The 6,312-nt window shown below is 34.6% G+C and overlaps 1 protein-coding gene across 1 annotated transcript in view; it reads right to left on the bottom strand.

Annotated features, from left to right (window-relative positions):
* Positions 1 to 1,557: 1,557 nt before the first annotated feature.
* LOC105308984 (negative regulator of P-body association) overlaps positions 1,558 to 6,312 on the bottom strand; it is an 88,001-nt gene continuing 83,246 nt past the window's right edge. The window contains exon 3 of the mRNA XM_023525944.1: positions 1,558 to 3,223. The gene's annotated coding sequence lies outside the window, so the exon portion shown is untranslated. The remainder of the gene's footprint in view (positions 3,224 to 6,312) is intronic.

The following is a 6,312-nucleotide window of genomic DNA, read 5'->3' as shown; positions in this document are numbered from 1 at the left end:
AGAAATGAACTCAAAGAGGCCCACACCAAGACACATCATCATTGAAATGCTAAAGGTTAAGTACAAAGAGAGAATCTTAAAAGCAGCAAGAGAAAAACAGTTAGTTACCTACAAGGGAGCACCCATAAGACTGGCAGCTGATTTCTCAAAAGAAACTTTGCAAGACAGAAGGGCTTGACACAAAATATTCAGTGTTGAAAACCCAAGATCTACAACCAAGAATACTTTATCCAGCAAAGCTATCATTTAGAGTCGAATAAGAGAGAAAGAGCTTCCCAGACAAAAATAAGCTAAAGAAATACATCAACACCAAGCCAGTATTACAGGAATTGTTGGAGGGACTTAAGAAAAAAAAATTATCAAAAACAAGAATAAAGAATGGTAATAACTGCATACCTCAAATGGAAGAGTTAAGTGCTCCAACTAAAAGATAGGGAAGCTGAATGGTTAAGAAAACAAGACCTCTAAATATGCTTTCAAGAGACTCGCTTCAGATTAAAAGACACACATAGACCTTAAGGAAGGGGATGGAAGATGATATTGTCTTGATGGACCTAGAAGATATTGCGCTGAATGAAGTAAGTCATATAAAGACAAATACCACATGATTTCACGTACATGTGGTATCTAAAGGAAATTTAAAAAAACAATAATAATAGAAATAAACTCATAGAGAATATTTTTAGGGCTATGAGACAGGAGGAGGGTTAGGGGGTACAGTGAAAAAGGGCGAAGTGATTAAGAAGAACCAATGGATACATACAAAATAGTCATGGATATATAAAGTGTAGCATAAGGAAAATAGTCAACAATGTTGTAAAAATATGTAAGGGGGGAAAGGGGTACCTGATTTAGTGGGTTGACCACTTCATGAGTTAAACAGATTTCTAATCACTATGCTGTACAACTGAAACATATATATTGTATGCTAACTATAATTTAAAAAAAACTAATTGAATTGTAGAATGTAAATATAAGCAACTAATTGTCTATTATACTTCAATAAAGCTGGGGGAAAAAACTGATGTGTAAAAATACATGCACGTATTCTTGGTTAAAAAAAAATCTGCTCTGCAAAAAGACAATTTCAAGAGAATGAGAAGCCAAGCTACAGGGTGGGGAGAAAATATTTGTAAAAGGACAGTTATTCAAAAATATACAAAGGATTCTTAAAACTCAACAATAAGAAAATAAACAACTTGATTAAAAAAAATGAGCCAAAGACTTTAACAGAGACATCACCATGATGATATACACAACCAAGAAGCATATGAAAAAATGCTTCACATTAAATATAAGGGAAATACAAATTCAAGCAACAATGAGATACCACTACATGCCTATTAGAATGACCAAAATCCAGAACTCTGACAAAAGATAATGCTGGCTAGAATACTGAGCAACAGAAACCGGTTGGAATGCAAAATGTTATAACCACTTTGAAATAGTTGTTGATTTCTTACAAAAGTAAACCAACTCTTCGAGTACAGTCCAACAATTGTGCTTTTTAGTATTTACCTCCCAAATTGAAAACATGTCCACACAAAAATCTGCACATGGATGTTTATAGAAGCTTTATTCATCATTCAAAATTAGAAGCAAATAAGTCGTCCTTTAATAGGTGAATGGATTTATACCTGGTACATCCATACAATGGAATATTATTCATTACTAAAAATAAATGAGATATCGAGACATGAAAAGACATGAAGGAAACTTAAATGTGTTTTACTAAGTAAAAGAAGGCAATATTAATAGGTTACATACTGTATGATTCCAACTACATAATATTCAGGAAAAGGCAAAACTATGGAGACAGTATAAAGATCAGTGGTTGCCAGTAGTTGGGGGAGGGGAAGGAAGGGATGAATAGGTGGAACACGGATGATTTTTAGTGTAGTGAAAATATTCTGTACAATACTATAATCATCTACATTTGTCATTATACATTTGTCCAACCCCATAGAATGTAAATCACCAACAATGAATCCTAATGTAAACTGTGGACTTCGGATGATTAAAATTGATCAATGTAGGTTTATCAGTTATAACAAATATACCACTCTGGTGGGTGATGTTGATAATGGAGGAGTCTATGCATGCATGGTGGCAGGAGGTATATGGGAACTGTGTACTTTACACTGAATTTTTCTGTAAACCTAAAGCTGCTCTACAAAAACCCTTTAAACAAAAAAAAAATTAAAAGAGGCAGGGAATTTTATCACTGCTTAAATTTATGGTATAAGGAGGGAGATCTAATTTTTCTCCCATACGATCAGCTAGATGCTCTTGATACAATTTAATGAATGATTCAGCCCTTCTCCACTAATTTGAAATGCCACTTTTAAATTCTTAGATAAGTTTCTATGCATTTCTGGGTTTTATATCCTGTTACACTGACTTACGTATATTTCTATGAAAGTAATACATTGTTTTAATTATTGTATTTTTACTATATTATTTAATGTCTATAAAGATTCCCCCAAAATTAACTTTAATTTTTTTCATCTAATGTCTGAACAATCTATGAATTACGTGAACTATTGAAGGTTGCTGACTAAGGTTTTCCCATTCTCCTTGTATTTTTCGCCATAACTTTTAATGCTTTTAATTAAGATACCTTATTTATTAAATATCAGTATTTTAGAAATAACAAGCACAACAACTACCTTGACCAGGAAAATTGTTAAGATGTAGAATTAGGGATATCATAGATTATATAGATAAATACCATATAAAAAAGTGAAGAAAATGTTCTGGAAACAATTCTTTTTCAGTTTTTACCATTTAACCTCCCCACACACACTTTCCTGATATTGTCACACTACAAAGAATTAATGGATGGTCATTTGTAGGAAGAAGGTCATATTTTGACATTAATTTTAGTAATATTTTATATTTGGAATTATTATAAAATATTTACTGAAAATGCACAATTTACTAGACAGTAGTCATAGAGAACTAACACAGCAATGAGAGACAAAATTTATTGGGCTCTTAATGGATTTATAGGAATTTAAAGTTATACAGTAAGGACTGGATGTGAACAAAAGAGAACATTGATTGGTTGCTGCAGGACCATCTTACAGGTGTTATTTCCTTTAGTGAGTTCACCATGATCCAGGCCATAGCCTTCAATCTTAGAGGACTACAGCCTGATCTTGATCATGTCCCAGAATTCATCCAAATCAAGAGATGGAACTGTGCCGATTATATCACAAGACTGAAAGATATAAAATGAAAAGGATAATTTATTAATTCATATTGAGAAACACAATTATCATACCAATCAGATATGTCTGTTAAGAAGATAACACCCCACTTTCCCTCCTAGAAAGATTACAATGGAAGCGAAATTATTATAGCATTTCTTCATAAATATTAAAGTCATAAGATGCTGATAACTAGCTTCGTGTTTTATACCTGACATATTTGTCTGCACAATGAAGATTTATCTGTCACACAGACCAGATATTTCCATCACCCTAGGCATTTTTTTCCCAGAGAAAAGTGCTGGGATGTCTTCCTCTGTATTTCTTGTTTTTGAGGCTTTTATAATTGGTTGACTGGTTCCATTCTGCTCCCACTACCCCTCAGCACATTCTTATATTCTTTAGAAAATCAGTATTTATTTATTTACACAATGCGTGAATATAATTTAACTGCATATAATCCAAATAACAGACAAAATTACTCTTGCCACCAAACTTCTGCCTTTCTTCAGCTATCTTATCTCCAGAAGAAAACAAAAGTATCAATTCTTTCTAGACCTATTTCTATGTATTTAAATGTACACAAAGAAGGTACTGTAATAGTTTTAGATAAGAGGTTTTGAATGTAAAATAGATCATAGCATATACACTATTCTGTAATTTTTTCTAATCCACTTAATATCTTAATAATTTTTCTATATAAAAATAGATCTATCTATCCCAATATTTCAACTACCTCATGATATATTGTATAACAAAATAATTTATTTAGTCGTTCTTTTGTTAAAAAGCATTTAGTATCCTTGCAACTTTTTAAAATTATAAACAATGAAGTATATTTGTTCATATGTGGGAGTATCTCCACAGGTTCTATACATGAAATATGTATCAAAGAGTACACACTTTAAAGTTTTGATGCTGATAACATACTATTAAAATTTAGTCTCATAGACAGTGTATATTTCACTACATCCTTCCTAAAATTGAAGGTTATGGAGACTTTTGATTGTTGCAAATATGATGGGGAAATGATGTCTCATACTGAATTATATTTCAATGATTAATGATAAAGTCAACTTAATTTATTATGATTACTGGCCATTTATTTTATGTCTTCTAAGAATTGTCTGTTATTTGACCATTTTTCTATCAAGATAGTGTTTTTGTATTATTATGTGAGTATTTTATATATTCTAGAAACTAATAATTTATCCATTATATGTCTTTTAAATCTTACTGTACTATATACATCAATTTTTTTGTTTGTTTATAATGTCATCATAAAGACTGAAGGTTTTATATACAAATATTTTATTTGCAAAGGTAATAGACATTGAAACAAAGGAAACAACATAAAATATATACGAATAAAATTAATAATCTCCATTCCCAATCTCCAGAGTTTAACAGATGTTAATAGCCTGAGGTGGTAATCACATCAGCAATATGATGATACAGGAGTTTCTAGTGCTCTTCCCCTAACAGAAACATCAATTTGAACAACACCCCATGAGATACTGACTGCAGATGAGGGATCAAAGAACCTGGGTGGAGAGCAGAAATAGAAAAGATGAACTGAAGAGGGTAGTAAAGAGTTTCACATTATACCTGTTACCTTTCCCCCAAATCCTGTCACTGTAGCACTGAGAGAGACACTCTCCCAGTGAGAGGAAGAGAGTTAAGTCAATATGTGACTTCACCGTGAACCTCAGCACCAGGCCCAAAGCAGTGCCATGCCGGCCTCCAAAGTCCCAGCTTCCAGGCAGCTCCCAAGGACCCACAGACCTGAACCACCCAAGTGCCAAAATGGACCCAGAAGCCACAGGTACCAGACAAGTTCTTAGAGACCCAGGCTCCTGGCCTGTCCTAGTACCTTGCTGGTCCTTGAAGACCCAGCCTCCAGACCAGCTCTTGCAAGACTAGACTCTAGGCATGCACCAGCATAAGATAGGCTCCCATGGGCCAAGGTCCCTGACTCTCCCCAGTGCCAGGCTGGCCCCAGAAATTCAGCCTCAAAATATGCCCCAGAGTCAGAGTGCCCCATGAAACAAGCCTCCTGAGTGACTCTTCTGGACACTGACCTTCAGCCTACCATAATATCAGGCCCCAGAAGACCCAGCCTCCAGACCAAATCTTGAGGATGCTGGTTCCTGGACAGCCCCAGCACCAGGTTAGTCCTTGTAAACCTAAGCTCTAGGCCAGCTCCCATAGACCCAGGCTCATGGCACACCACACTGTCAAGCCAAATGCCACAGACACAGCTTCAGGCTGGCTCCTCTGGACCAGAGATCCCAGCTGGTTCTTATGGACACAGGACCCAAGCCCATCACCATGGATTCTGGCACCAGGTCCACCACTAAGCACCAGTCCCTTCCCCAGAGATAGAGGCTCCAAATCTACCACTGTGGACACCAATGCAAGGCCACATGAATCACAAATAAATAAGGAAATATGAAACCACCAAAGGAAACTAATAAAGCTCCAATAGTATCTCTAAAGTAATGGAGATTTATGAACTGTCTGACAAAATGTTCAGAAAAATCCTCAAAGAAATTTGGTGAACAACAGGAAAACACAGAAAACTAAACAAAATTAGAAGGATACATGAACAAAATAAGTTCAACAAAAAATATAAACCATTAAAACAATAGGATCTTGGAGTTAAAGAATGCAATGACTAAAGTGAAGAAGTCAATAGACAGCTTCAACATCAGACTCAACGAAGCAAAGAAATCAATGAACTAAACTACAAGATATTTGATATTATCCTACGAGAGAAACGACAACAAGAATGAAAATGAATGAAGAAAACCTATTAATTACGGGATACTATTAAAAGAAGCAATTTACTTATAATTTGAATCCTAGAAGGAGAAGAAGAGAATGAGGAAGAATGCTTACTTAAAAAAGACAAACTGGTGGAGAACTTCTCAAATCTGGATAGATTTGGACATTTACCCTAAAAGTCTGAACCCAAAAAGATCTTCACCAAGACACATTAAAATAAAACCATCTAAAATCAAAGACAAAGAAAGAATTTTATAAGCAGCAACACGAAAAATTCCTCACATACAAGAGAACTATCATATGGCTATCAGTG

Source organism: Pteropus vampyrus, unplaced genomic scaffold, assembly GCF_000151845.1.
Source record: "Pteropus vampyrus isolate Shadow unplaced genomic scaffold, Pvam_2.0 Scaffold651, whole genome shotgun sequence".
NCBI classification, from domain to species: Eukaryota; Metazoa; Chordata; class Mammalia; order Chiroptera; family Pteropodidae; genus Pteropus; species Pteropus vampyrus.
Note: the sequence above shows the minus strand (reverse complement) of the source record. Positions and strands in the feature narration are given on the sequence as shown.